Source organism: Gracilinanus agilis, chromosome 2, assembly GCF_016433145.1.
Source record: "Gracilinanus agilis isolate LMUSP501 chromosome 2, AgileGrace, whole genome shotgun sequence".
Lineage (NCBI taxonomy): Eukaryota > Metazoa > Chordata > Mammalia > Didelphimorphia > Didelphidae > Gracilinanus > Gracilinanus agilis.
Window position 1 is genome coordinate 125,319,097 of NC_058131.1, and position 14,070 is coordinate 125,333,166.

Below are 14,070 nucleotides of genomic sequence, written 5' to 3' on the forward strand. Positions count from 1 at the left end.
AATGTCCCAATTTTGCCACATCCCCTCCAACATTCATTACTCTCCCCTTCTTTCATTTTAGCCAATCTGCTAGGTGTGAGGTGATACCTCAGAGTTGTTTTGATTTGCGTTTCTCTAATTATTAGAGATTTAGAACACTTTCTCATGTGCTTATTTATACTTTTGATTTTTTTACTGAAAATTGCCTATTCATGTCTCTTGCCCTTTTATCAATTGGGGAATGGCTTGATTTTTTATACAATTGATTTAACTCCTTGTATATTTGAGTAATTAGACGCCTGTCAGAGTTTTTTGTTATAAAGATTTTCCCCCCAATTTGTTGTTTCCCTTCTGATTTTGACTACATTGTTTTTGTTTGTACAAAAGCTTTTTTAGTTTAATATAATCAAAGCCATTTAATTTACATTTTGTAATTTTCTCTAACTCTTGCTTGGTTTTAAAATCTTTCCTTTCCCAGAGATCTGACAAGTATACTATTCTGTGTTTGCTTAACTTATTTATAGTTTCCCTCTTTATATTCAAGTCATTCACCCATTCTGAATTTATCTTGGTGTAGGGTGTGAGATGTTGATCTAAACCTAATCTCTCCCATATTGTTTTCCAAATTTCCCAGTAGTTTTTGTCAAATAGTGGATTCATGTCCCAAAAGTAGGGCTCTTTGGGTTTATCATACACTGTCTTGCTGATGTCATTTACCCCAAGTCTATTCGACTGATCCTCCCTTCTGTCTCTTAGCCAGTACCATATTGTTTTGATGACTACTGCTTTATAGTATAGTTTAATATCTGGTACTGCTAGGTCCCCTTCATTTGGATCTCATTTTTTGATGAGGAAACTTTGTATTCTATTTCTCTTTGGCTGACACAATGTGTCATTGATTCTAAGCTATATGTTTTTATTTTTGAAACATTTTTATTATCGTTTTTTCCCTTGTATTTTCAATATAGTGTTTAAATACTTCACATATAAATGATATTGATCTTTTTTATTTTGCAGTAATATAAGTTTAAAATACATTTGTTCTAATACTAATGCATACCCCCAAAATCTTTGTACTATAGAAATAATGCCAGATTGTTTAAAAATTATGGGACTTTGTTTAATGATTCTGTCATTCCAGAAGAAGAAATTTAAACAGAGCAATTGTACAATGCCAAAGAAGCACAAAACTACCTGCACAGTGCCAATCAAATACAAGGTCAAAGAGACCAACCAACTCCTTTGAGACTGATGTAATTTTGAGCCAAGATAAGAGGACTTGAACTTGTTTGGGGTTTGAGGTTGCAGCTATTCTGACATATGTCAGAGGCAGGTCTTCCTCTGAATCACATCCTTTCAAATATCTCACTTTGGCTGCCATCCTGGCTCATATAATCTAGTCCCTTTTCTATCTTTCATAGTGTGGCAAACTTTCTGTAGTCCTGGCTACTGATTGGGTAAGTGCATAATTACATAAATCAATTCAATTGGGCCCTGATAAATGGACCTGTTACAGATTTGTTTTTCCTTTACTTAGATTTTTTAGACATAAGATTTTAATATTTTACATTTAATCCACAAGTAATTTTTTCTCCTTTATGTGGATTTTTAAATGGTTTTTATTTCTTTTGCAATTGATTAATATACCTTATAACTCATCCATGTATCTCTTAGTGATCCCTGTTTGTTATTATCCACCTCAGGGGGGACTTTGTTATTTTTGTAAACTTTGATCTGAATTTAGGAAATTTTAGTTTAAGAAACTTGCTACCTCCCAGAATCCAGAAGACAAACCTGTTTGGAGAAGGTGCCGTTAAGATGCCTGCAGAGACCACACAGTGCATCAAGAAGATTCAGAGTGGATTTTGGGATGTGAAATTGGACTGTGGGGGGCTAAAACATTTGTTCTGAATGTATACTTTTACGCCAAAGGGGATTGCTCCCAAATTGGATTTTTGTCAATGTAGCAATCATTTATTTTGTTCTCTTTTGCTTTTATCTAAAAAGTATTGCATTTTTTAAGTTGATTATGTTTTCATGATCCTTTTGGGGAGACTAGTTTTCCAAAAGTATAACAGTGAGGGTATGTATAAATGGAGATTTTGAACTTTGGACTTTATCCCCCATAAGTCCCTTAGTATTTCCCAAAATCTCCTTTAATCACTCCTGCACCTCCACGTTTATGTGGTCACATTATTGTTTTATAAGTTCTGTAGCTCCTCCCTTTTCCTCTTTTGCTTTTGGGAGTGGGCTTGTTAGTACCTTTTAGTTAGTTCTTTTTGTTAGTTTATTATTAATAAATTTTTATAAAAATATAATATTTAGTTATTGGATATTAATTTTAAAATCCACAAAACCATATAATTTCCTCAACAGATGCAGAAAAAAAACTTTTGACAAAAGGCAATACCCATTCCTTATAAAAAAAATTGGAAACATTGAAATAAATGAAGTTTCCTTGAAAGTAATATATAGTATCTATCTAAAATGATCAGCAAGGATTATCTGCAAAGAAGATAAATGAAAAGCCTTCCTAATAAGATCAAGAGTGAAACAAGGATGCCCTTTATTACCACTACTATTTAATATTGCATTAACAATGCTAGCTACAACAATAAAAGCAGAAAAAGAAATGGAAAGAATTAGAATAAGCAGTGAGGAAACAAAGTTATCACTCTTTGCAAATGATATGATAATATATAAAGAATTCTCTAGTGAATAACCAAAAATATAATAGAAAAAATTAACAACTTTAGCAAAGCTATGGGATACAAAATAAAACCAATGAATCATTGACATTTTTATTTACTACCAACAAAGTCTAACAGCAGGAGACAGAAAAGGAAATCCTATTCAAAATAACTGTAGACAATATAAAATAACATTTAGGAGTATGTTTAACAAAACAAACCCAGCAAATGTATGAAAATAATTATGTAACACTTTTCACACATATAAACTCAGACTTAATCATTAAAACATTGATTATTAATAGATTAGCTAAGCTAACTTAATAAAAATGACAATTCTCTCTACATTATTTAACCTATTTAGTGCCACACCAATCAAACTACCCAAAAGTTATTTCCCTGACCTAGAAAACATAATAACAAAATTCATCTGAAAAATCAAGAATGTCAAGGGAATTAAAGCAAAAAAAAAATTAAGGAATTTGCCCTACCTATACCAGATCTCAAACGATAGTATGGAGAGGTAATCATCAAAACAATCTGGTATTGGCTAATACCAGATTTAATAGTGGATCAAAGGAATAGATTAATTCATCAACAAATAGTAGTTAATGACTAGAGCAACCCAATATTTGATAAACCCATTTCTTTTGGAATGAACCAACTGTTTAACAAAAACTGTGGAGAATACTGGAAAACAGTATGGCAGAAACTAGTCACAGCCCAACATCTAACACTGACCACTGAGATAAAGTCAAAATGGATACTTGCTTTAGAAATAAGAGGTGACACCATAAACAAATTAGTGGAACAAGGAAAAGTTTACTTGACAAATTTATGGATAAGGAAGTATTTCTGACCAAACAAAACACAGCAAACTTTTGAAAAATGAATTGTCTTCATTAAAACAAACAAGACCAATGAGACTGAGATTAGAATGGAAGCAACAAATTGGGAAGAAAATTTTATAACAAGTATCTCTGACAAAAATCTAATTTCTCGAATAAATAGAGCACTGAGTCTACATATATAAGATTATAAGATTACAAAGCATTCTCCTATTGATAAATGGTGTGAGAGGGAATTTTGGGGAAGAGAGATAGGTGTGCAGCAAAGGGAAATGGAATTTGATGAAACTGTGGACACAGGGGTAAACATGGTTGGAATGTAGAAGGAGAGTGTGGAGGTTCTAACTGCCAACTTGAAGGGGAGTTGGTTTGAGGCTGTGAAGCTGAAACCAGCTCTGAGATTTGTCTCTGACCTCCTGCAGATCTCTAACCCTTCCCAAACCATCCCTGTGACCTGTTATTATCACCACCTGGAAGCTGTTCTATGATTTATCTTTGTCAACTTTATAAAGCAGATCTAAACTGTGAAGAGAAACTGATTAAACTTTCAAAGTTGCCTCAGAGGGGATTTCCTCTTTGAGGTGAACCCAATTGCTTTAGACTTCAAATATCTGAGCTACTCCGTCTATATTTCTAAAAGACTCAAAAACATGTATGGGTTTAATTTAGGAATAGAGAGATAGCAGAGGGATCTATAGAGAGTAAGAGAGAAGAGAGATTAGGCCTAGCCTGGTGGGGTAACAAAGAATTTATTGCAAAGTCATTTTGGGGATCTCAAGGTAGACATTTTTAGTGATAGGTACTCTCCTACAACCCACCTACCTAATTACCCTGTTTGATATATTTTTGTTAAAATAAACCCTCTTCTTTAACACACAGTCAGATACATCTATACTGGTCTAGGACTGAGAGCAATGCCATTTTTGCCCTTTGTCCTTGAAGGTGTCCCTTCAGGTCTGTCAAATCCTAGGTACTAGTTACAACTATAGTTGTAGTGTCTCTCTTCAAAATAACAATGGTCAAAGGATATGAACAGGCAATTCTGGGATGAAGAAATTAAAACTTTTTATATGAAAAAAGATCCAAATCAATCAGTATCAATTAAAAAACTGGAATTAAAATGACTCTGAGATACCATCACATATCTATCCAATTGGCTAATATGACCAAAATGGAAAATGATAAAGGTTGAAGAGAATGTGAGAATATTGGGACACAGAATACATTGTGCAACTGTGAACTGATACAGCCATTCTGGAGAGCCATATGGAATTATCCTCAAAGGATGATAAAGCTATTCATGCCTTTTGACCCAGAAATGCAACTACTGGGTTTGTATCCCAAAGAAATCAGAGATAAGAGTAAAAGACCTACCTGAATCAAAATATTTTAGTAGCTCTTTTTGTAGTGGCAAATAATTGAAAACTAAAGGGTTGCCTATAACTTAAAGTATGGCTGAGAAAATTGTGATATCTAGTTGTAATGGAATACTTTTGACCCATAAGAAATGATGAACAGGATGAGCTGAGAAAAATTTGGAAAGAATTATATGAACTGATACACAGTGAAGTAAGCAAAACCAAGAGTGCACTTTTAAAAAGTAACAGAAATATTGTAAGATGATGAACTGTGAAGGATTAAACTATTATTATCCAAGTAAGTTTCCAAGATGTCCACAGGAAACTCATGATGAAAAATTCTATCTACAACCAAAGAAGGAACTGTTGGAGTTTGATTGCAGATCAAAACATGCCATCTTTCACTTTATTTCCTTCATAATGTGAAAGGAAATTTCTTTATCTTAACTCAAAGAGTAAGAGGTGGATCCCACAGACACTACCCCCATAGGCAGTGCTAGGCAATTTGGAAGCTGTGATTGGTTATCATGAAGTGGAGGGAGAGACAGGAAGTGACTCAGAAAAAGGACTATAAAAGATCATGTCTTCCTGAATTTGTCTCTCTTCTGGCTTGGAGACATTCCTGCCTCGGCTTTTGGAGGGACTCTTTCCTTGGATTCTGTGTGTGTGAGTGGAACTACTTTTTTCCCCTTTGAGTCATTCTGCATTGGTGGAACTCTGGCTAAAGAGACCACTGGGATTTCTGGTTGAGGATTACCGGGAAATCCACATGGAGACTGGGGCTTGCAGAAGCACTTGCAGGGGGCTGAGCCGGGCTTCACTGGAAACGGACTGGTAGGTTTGTTAAGGCTCTGTCTCTTTTCTACATTTCCCACTTTCACTTTTTTTACCTTGTAAATAAAAGCTGCTAACAGTCTAGGGGCTACTATTTTATAAATGGCAACCACTTTTATAACTCTCATATTGAGGCAAAACCCAAATTTAAATCTTACAATGAGTTTTTTATGTATAATATGTCTTCTGTCACAGCATAAAGAATATGAAATATATTTTACATGAAAGCAGTCATATAACTTATACCAGATAATTTAACACCTCAGAGGAGGCTTAGAAGGGAGGGGAAGAGAAAATCAGAATTGTAAACTGTCCAGAGTACAGTTGCAAAAATAGTTTCTAACTGTAATTGAAAAAAAAAGTTTTAAAAGAAAACAAAAATCTTTGTCCACTTTTATATGTGCATGTTTATCCCATTCCTTAAGAGCCCAGGAACAGTTCCACTTTTCCCTTTGTATCACAGATGTCTAATATAGTGACTCACACATATTAGATGTTTATTAGTTTGACACTAAATTAATTCTGAAGGCAATAATAGCAATAATTGTATCCCCTTCTTCTTCAAAACAAGATTGACTTACCTGTCCCTCTGATATTCTTTCCCTTTGTGGGAGAGGAGAAAGTGACAGGGAGCCTCAACTCCCAGGTGCCTCTAGAAATCAAGAGACTGAGAATGTTAGGGATAGCCATAAGAGTTGAAGTGTTATCTCATCTCATGTTTGGCTTTTTTTTTTTTAATTCCTTATTAGAATGAAAGGATTAGAAGTGTAAAGGATCTCTAAGATGCTATAGTACAATTTCTTCATTTTATAGTACAGAAAACAGAATCCCAGGTTATTTTGGGGGCTTGTTTATATTAAGAATTCAAGATGAGATTTTAACCTGGCTCCTCTTACTCTGGATCCAATAATCATTCCATGTTATAATGCTCTCTTCCTAGTTAGAGTAAATTCTATCCAATATTTAACAAACATTATTATAATCCCATTATATGCCAGTCAGAGTGTTAATTTCTGAGGATACAAATATGAAAAAGAAATTCCTTGCTCTCATGAATCTTGCAGTCTAATGAGGCATGACAACATACTGAAGGAAGTTGGGGGAGGATCTGACTTGGGAGCATAGTGGAGAAGTCAGATGTCCCAGAGTAGTAAAATCAGGTGAAAAATAAGGTATTCTGAACTGAGCTCCCTCCTAAAATGGGGGTTAGGGAGTTCATGGCTCTAACTTCCAAGGAGAGAAGCAAAAGGGAAGTGATAAGGCAGAATACCAAAGCCGATGGAATCTTGAAAGATCACAAGATTTTCGCAATGAAGAGCATGTGAAAAAAGAGATATCCCAGAATGGCTTGTTCAGTTAAGAAATGTCTTTTTTTTTTAAAATCAGACTTTGTTCTTTTCAAAGGACTTATAATAAAAAATAATATCTACTTCCACAGAGAAAAATAAATTGTAGTGCGGATTGAAGCCAACCTTTTCACTCTCTTTTTCTTGCCTGTGTGAGTGTTTTCTTTTGTAGTATGGCTAATGTGGAAATATATTTTCAAAGATTTTACATGTATAATTGATATTATTGCCTTCTCAATTGGTGGGAGATGGGTAGGAGGGAAGAGCAAAATTTGGAATTCAAAATTAGAAAGTAATCAAATTAAAAAAAATTAGAAAATATTTGATGAAATAAATAAAACTCCCTTAATATTTCTTTTTCTATACTATTGTCTTGCTCTTTAGAATGCAAGGACCCTGAGGACAGGAACTTTTTTGTCTTTATTATATCCCTACTATCTACCATAGTGCCAAAATAGCACTTAAGTAGGTATTTAATAAAGATCTGTTGATTGAAACAATAAAAATAAAAACTAATACATGATTTGAACTCTGATGACAAATATCATTATTCAAAAGTTTGCTAAAGGTATTCCCTTCAAACTCATTCTGGTATGTTTGACATCTTAGATGTGAAAGGTCATTTTTTTTTTTAACTCTTGTACTTCGGTGTATTGTCTCATAGGTGGAAGAGTGGTAAGGGTGGGCAATGGGGGTCAAGTGACTTGCCCAGGGTCATACAGCTGGGAAGTGGCTGAGGCCGGGTTTGAACCTAGGACCTCCTGTCTCTAGGCCTGACTCTCACTCCACTGAGCTACCCAGCTGCCCTGAAAGGTCATTTTTAAAAAATTGTTTGTTTCTTTCAGAATCAGTAGTATTTTCCTAGCTTTCTTCAAAGCTCATCTTTTATCAGTTTCTATATAAGCCCTTCTGGTTCCACTAATTTAAAATTTTTAATTTAGTTTTTATTAAATTTTTAAAAATTAAATTGTTACTTTTAGATATTTTGCATGTATTATATATATATACATATATACTTCCACATATACATGTTTTCTCCTATTAATACATATGTTTCTTGATGGAGATAAAACATTTTCGCTTTTCTCTCTATATTCATAGTATAAAGCATAGTGTTTAGCAATACAATGAATGGGCACTTAATAAACTCATGTTGATTGTTTAGTAAAACATGAAACAAACAATTTACCATTTTCCTTTTTCAGGGATTTAAAAAATTCCCCAAATAACGACATTTTAGTCATTTACTGGGAAGCCATGATTTCTTGGTGGCTGCTTCACATCATGTTAACTACCAGAATTTTATCTCAAATCTAATATCATATATTAATCTATGAATCCCAAGAATGTGCTTTAAAAATTAGATCCCTTGGGGGCAGCTGGGTAGCTCAGTGGATTGAGAGCCAGGCCTAGAGACTGGTGGTCCTAGGTTCAAATCTGGTCTCAGACACTTCCCAGCTGTGTGACCCTGGGCAAGTCACTTGACCCCCATTGCCTACCCTTACCACTCTTCCACCTATGAGTCAATACAAAGAAGTTAAGGGTTTAAAATAAAAAAAAATAAATAAAATTTAAAAAATTAAAATTAGATCCCTTAGTGGAGATAGATAATGTAATGTCAATCTTTGGTACTTTAACAGTTCAACACATACTCATTTAGTCTTTCAATATTATTGTAGTTTTTAAAAATACATATTATTACTTCTTTTATTGATAGGTGAGCATTCATTCTAAATCAGCTTGAAGTAATACCTTTCTATGTCAAACAACAGCAAAAAGGTCAGGAACCAGATAGAGATACTTGCTGTAGGGAAATTTGTTGCTAGTGAAAGGGATGTGAGAATGGAAGAAAATATCCCTGTATTAGTTTCTTAAAAAGCTGTGCTGTGGCCCTGGTTCTCTTCAGTTGTTTCCTCAAAGATATTTTGAAATTTACCAAAAAAGAAACCTTCTGATTTCTATGTCTGATTCGTCATAGCAAAAATAATAAATGAGTTATAAAGCCAAATTAAATGCTTATATAGTAAACAATGGTACAGTTTCAATTGAGATTCCATGTGTTTTGTTACTGTTTTAGCTTAAACAATGTATAGTTATCAAGCTCTTTATATCCATGATCTTCTTTGTTCCCTGTGGGACAGGTAGCATCAATATCCGGATTTATAATGAAGGAAAATGAGACTACAGTATCAATTAACATAACAAAATGAGAAGCAGTATCAATTTCCAGGATTAGGTTAGTTCTCATTTGCATATTATGGAATTGTGGAACAAAAGTATTTTTTGTATTGTTTGCCATCATGAATTGAAAATTAAATATTGGGCATTGAGCAAATAATTCCCCAATATAGTATCATTTATTTGGGAAAATCAGATTCAATTTATGTCATCAGACTTAATAAACTTTACCCATAACTCTCCAAATTTCTTATACACTTTATGATGCCTTTCAGAGTGGTATAATGAATTTTAAAAAAAGCTGGCCTCAGTCAAAGAAGATCTGAATTGAAATCCTACCTTTCACCCATCTGAAACCTATGTGAAAACTATGTGAACCTAGACAATTAATTATGCCTTTTTGGCACACAAAGCCTCCATTAAAATATTCAAAAGTATCTCTGTGGAAGACCTATGATCTGTTTTTTTTAAAAAATCCTAATATTATGTAATATTGTCTATGTTTCATTGTATTTTATTGATTTTGTTAAACATCTCCCAATTACATTTTAATTTGGTTGGGGCCACTCATAGAAATTTTAACGTGCCTCATGTTTAACACCTCTGCTCTAGCAATTCTTTGAGGTGATGAATCGAAGTGAAGGTGTTCATTGATATTGGTCAAGGGATTATTTTTTTTCTGGGAGCTGTTTAAGTAAATAAAATCTCAAATTTTGTCCCCTATTACTTTGTTTTTACTTTTTATGTCATAATCATTTAGCCTTAAATATCTCTCTTGACTTTATGTCCTCTTTTGTAACAAAGAAAAACATTTCAGCAAAACCAAGAGTTGTAGTTCTGTGTCTAATAGCACATGATCTACTCCATGTGAGCAGCTGCCCACCTCACTACAGAAATGAAAAAGGTATGTTTCATTGTTAGCTTTTGGGAGCTGAGATTGGTCATTGCAACAAATCAGAGGTTAGGATCTCTTAGTGTTGTTTTCATTTATATTTTTGTAATCATTGTGTAAACTGTTTCTAGAGGCTGCTTTCTTCACTCTGTATCACTTCAAACAAGTCTTCTGTTTCTATGTATTCCTTATATTTGTTGTTTTTTATGAAACATTGATATTATCACATTCATATCCCACAATTTGTTTAATCATTCCCCAGATAGACACCCATTCTATTTATAATATATTGCTACCACAAGAAAGGCCTGGCCCTCTGTAAGAATGAGTAATGCTTCTGTCTCTCTTTCACCACAGCTCAGACTCACAGCTAAGCTTAAATTTCAGTCTGATCTGTTTAAGGTAGATAGGAGGAAGAATTGCTCCTAAGTGAGGTGATCCTATGAATCAGTAAATTAGTCAGTCATCCAGTTTTCCCCTTCTTTTCTATTCAATGAAGTAAATAAGCAATAAGTAATTACAGTCATCCGGTTTTCCCCTTCTTTTCTATTCAATGAAGTAAGTAAGAAATAAGTAATTATGTGTCTACTCCATGACAAGTACTTTACTGAGTCCTGGGAATATTAGGCAAAAATAAAATTTGTTGCTTGCTATTTTGTAAGGGTATACACATTCCATTGGGGGGGGGATATGTATACATAACTGTATATACAAAATATGCCAAATGCCTACAAAATAAAAGTTATTCTTTAGATGTGTCAATGGTGGGAGGATCAGTAAAAGCTTTCTGGAGGAAATGGCATTTCAGCTGAATTTTGAAGGAAACTAGGAATTCTGAGAGGCAGAGGTGAAGAAAGAATGGATTCTAGGGGCAGCTGGGTAGCTCAGTGGATTGAGAGCCAAGCCTAGAGACGGGAGGTCCTAAGTTCAAATCCGGCCTCAGACACTTCCCAGCTGTGTGACCCTGGGCAAGTCACTTGACCCCCATTGCCTACCCTTACCACTCTTCCACCTATAAGTCAAAACACAGAAGTTAAGGGTTTAAAATTAAAAAAAAAAAAAAGAATGGATTCTAGGCAGGAAGATCAGCAAAAGCACATAAAGAGTTTTGTAAAAGGGGAATAAAGAAGTAAGAATGCCAAATTGACTGTACTGGAGTGTATGAAGTAAAATAATATGTGACAAGGCAAAAATGGCTTTAAATGCCAAAACAATTGATTCTAAAGGTAAAATGGACCCACTGGAGTGTATTACAAATAATGAAGTTGTTTCTAGATCTCTTCTTTAGGAATATCACTTTGGCAACTCTACATAGGATGGGTGGGAAAGACTTGAGACTGGGATACCAGAAGAAGAGGCCATTAGAACTGTCAATAAGAGAGGGATAAAGGCCTGAACTAAAGTGGAAGCTGTGTGCCGTTAGTCACCTCAATTGTCCTAGTCTTCATGACTCTATTTGGTGTTTTTATATCAAAGATATTTTTTTAAAGATGGAGGCGATTGTTGTTTTGTAGGGAGTTGGGAAAGATCTAGTATATAAGAAAAATGAAGACTAATGATGAAGAAAAATGGTGCTGATGTCTACATTTTTAAGAAATAGAGGAAGGAGGAGGGGACTCTGATTGAATGGATTTTATTTTATCAGCTAAAGAATAAACTGAAGTCTTATTGGTGATACAGTGAGTTTAATACTATTCTTAGAATCAGGAAGACCTAAGTTCAAAACATGTTTCAGACATATATAGTGATTTGACACATATATCTGACACATGTGACCTCATCATTTACTCTCTGCTTTACTTCCTTCAGGATAGCATCTCTTCCAGTCCTATATCTATGATTTTTTGCTACTTGTGGGAGGGGAGTAAAAGAGACTTGAAAAGAGAAGGTTTGGCATAACTTTTGATAAAAAATTAATTGTGGAGAATTGGAAAAATTGGTGTAATGAGAACCTAGCTGAGATTGTTGTTCAGTTGTTTCAGTCATGTCCAGTTCTTCATGGCCTTATTTGTAGTTTTCTATGTGCTTCTCTAGTTCATTTTATAGATGAGGAAACTGAATCAAACACGGTTAAGTCATTTGCTCAGTCACACAGTTAGTAAGTGCCCGTGATCAGATTTGAACTCATAAGGATGAGTCTTTCTGACTCCAGGCCAATTATTCTATCAGTTGAGCCACTTAACTGCCTCAGAGCTGAGATTATATAATGTGAATTCTTCCTTCACAGTTCAGTAATATGTAAGTAAGAATGGAGGAAATAGGTAGTTGGCACCCACTTTCCCATTTAGTGTATATATGTGATGTACCTGAATATGTGAATATGTAATTCCTTTAGAGGTCTAGACTTTATGCCATTTTTTGTTTGTAGTTAAGGTATCCTGTCTCCCTCCAGAAGTCTTCTATTAAAATATAAATATTTCTGGGATGAAGAATTGTAGTAATTCTTAGTTATCAGCACTTTGGCTTGTTAGTTTATTGGAATAGTTTGCTATCACATTGGAAGATAGAAAGTGGAATGGGACAACAAAAGGTAATCTTTGGTGTATTCGAAGCATGGGAAACAGGCATTCTCATAAAAGGTTGAGGATTACAATGAGATAGAAGACCTTGCCTTACAAGAGTTTACAGGGGGCAGCTGGGTAGCTCAGTGGAGTGAGAGTCAGGCCTAGAGACAGGAGGTCCTAGGTTCAAACCCGGCCTCAGCCACTTCCCAGCTGTGTGACCCTGGGCAAATCACTTGACCCCCATTGCCCACCCTTACCAATCTTCCACCTGTGAGACAATACACCAAAGTACAAGGGTTTAAAAAAAAAGAGTTTATAGTGTAATTGAGGAGATAGGATATATGTATGAAGAGATAAATAACAAGAAAAAATAACACAGTTTTGTGCAAAGCAAGAGCTTTAAGCCCTGCTATGAGAGTCCATGGAAGAGCAATCACTGTGGTTAAAGGCAATTAGGATAGAGGTCATAGAGAAATTGGGGCTGAAGGTAGCTATTGAAGAAAGAGTAAGAGTTCAATTAGCAGAGAAAAAGAGGAAAGACATTTAACAGCAAGGATTGGATGATGAAAAATGCTTAGATTGGAATGCTAATGGTATGATCTGGAAATAACAAATAGGTCTGTTTAACCTGACCAGAGGATTCCTAAGGAGGCTCCTAAAGAGGATTAAGGGAAAGAAAATCATTGAGGTAGACAAAAACCAGATTGTGGATGGTATTTAATGCTATACTAAAGTGTTTGGATGTTAACCTGGAAGAATTATAGGATTTTTTTCAGTTAATTCATGTGTGGAAAGCATTTTTTAGGTGGTTTAATCTGGCATGGTATTCATATATAAGGCAGACTATGGAAGGTATCACAATGAAGAGTTTAAAGCAGCCAGTGTGGAGATGTGGCCAATGAAAACATAGATGCTGGAGTAATGAAACACCAACTTGGCCTTCGAAATACTTTTTTTTAACCTCTACCTTCCATCTTAGAATCAATATTGATTCTAAGGCAGAGGAGCATTAAGGGCTAGGCAATGGGGGTTAAGTAACTTGCCCAGGGTCATGTAGCTAGGAAGCGTTTGAGGTCAGATTTGAACCTAGGACCTCCCATCTCTAGGCCTGGCTCTCAATCCACTGAGCCACCCAATTGCCCGCCTTCTAAATATTTTTTTTATGACTTAAGCATCATAATGAGCTATTGAAGGCTTTCAAGGAACATCTTGGCTCTCCTCACTTAAACTCAAATATACAAGGAGTTAAAGCAATTGTATAAAAAATCAAGCCATTCCCCAATTGATAAATGGGCAAGAGACATGAATAGGCAATTTTCAGGTAAAGAAATCAAAAGTATTAATAAGCACATGAGAAAGTGTTCCAAATCTCTAATAATTAGAGAAATGCAAATCAAAACAACTCTGAGGTATCACCTCACACCTAGCAGATTGGCTAAAA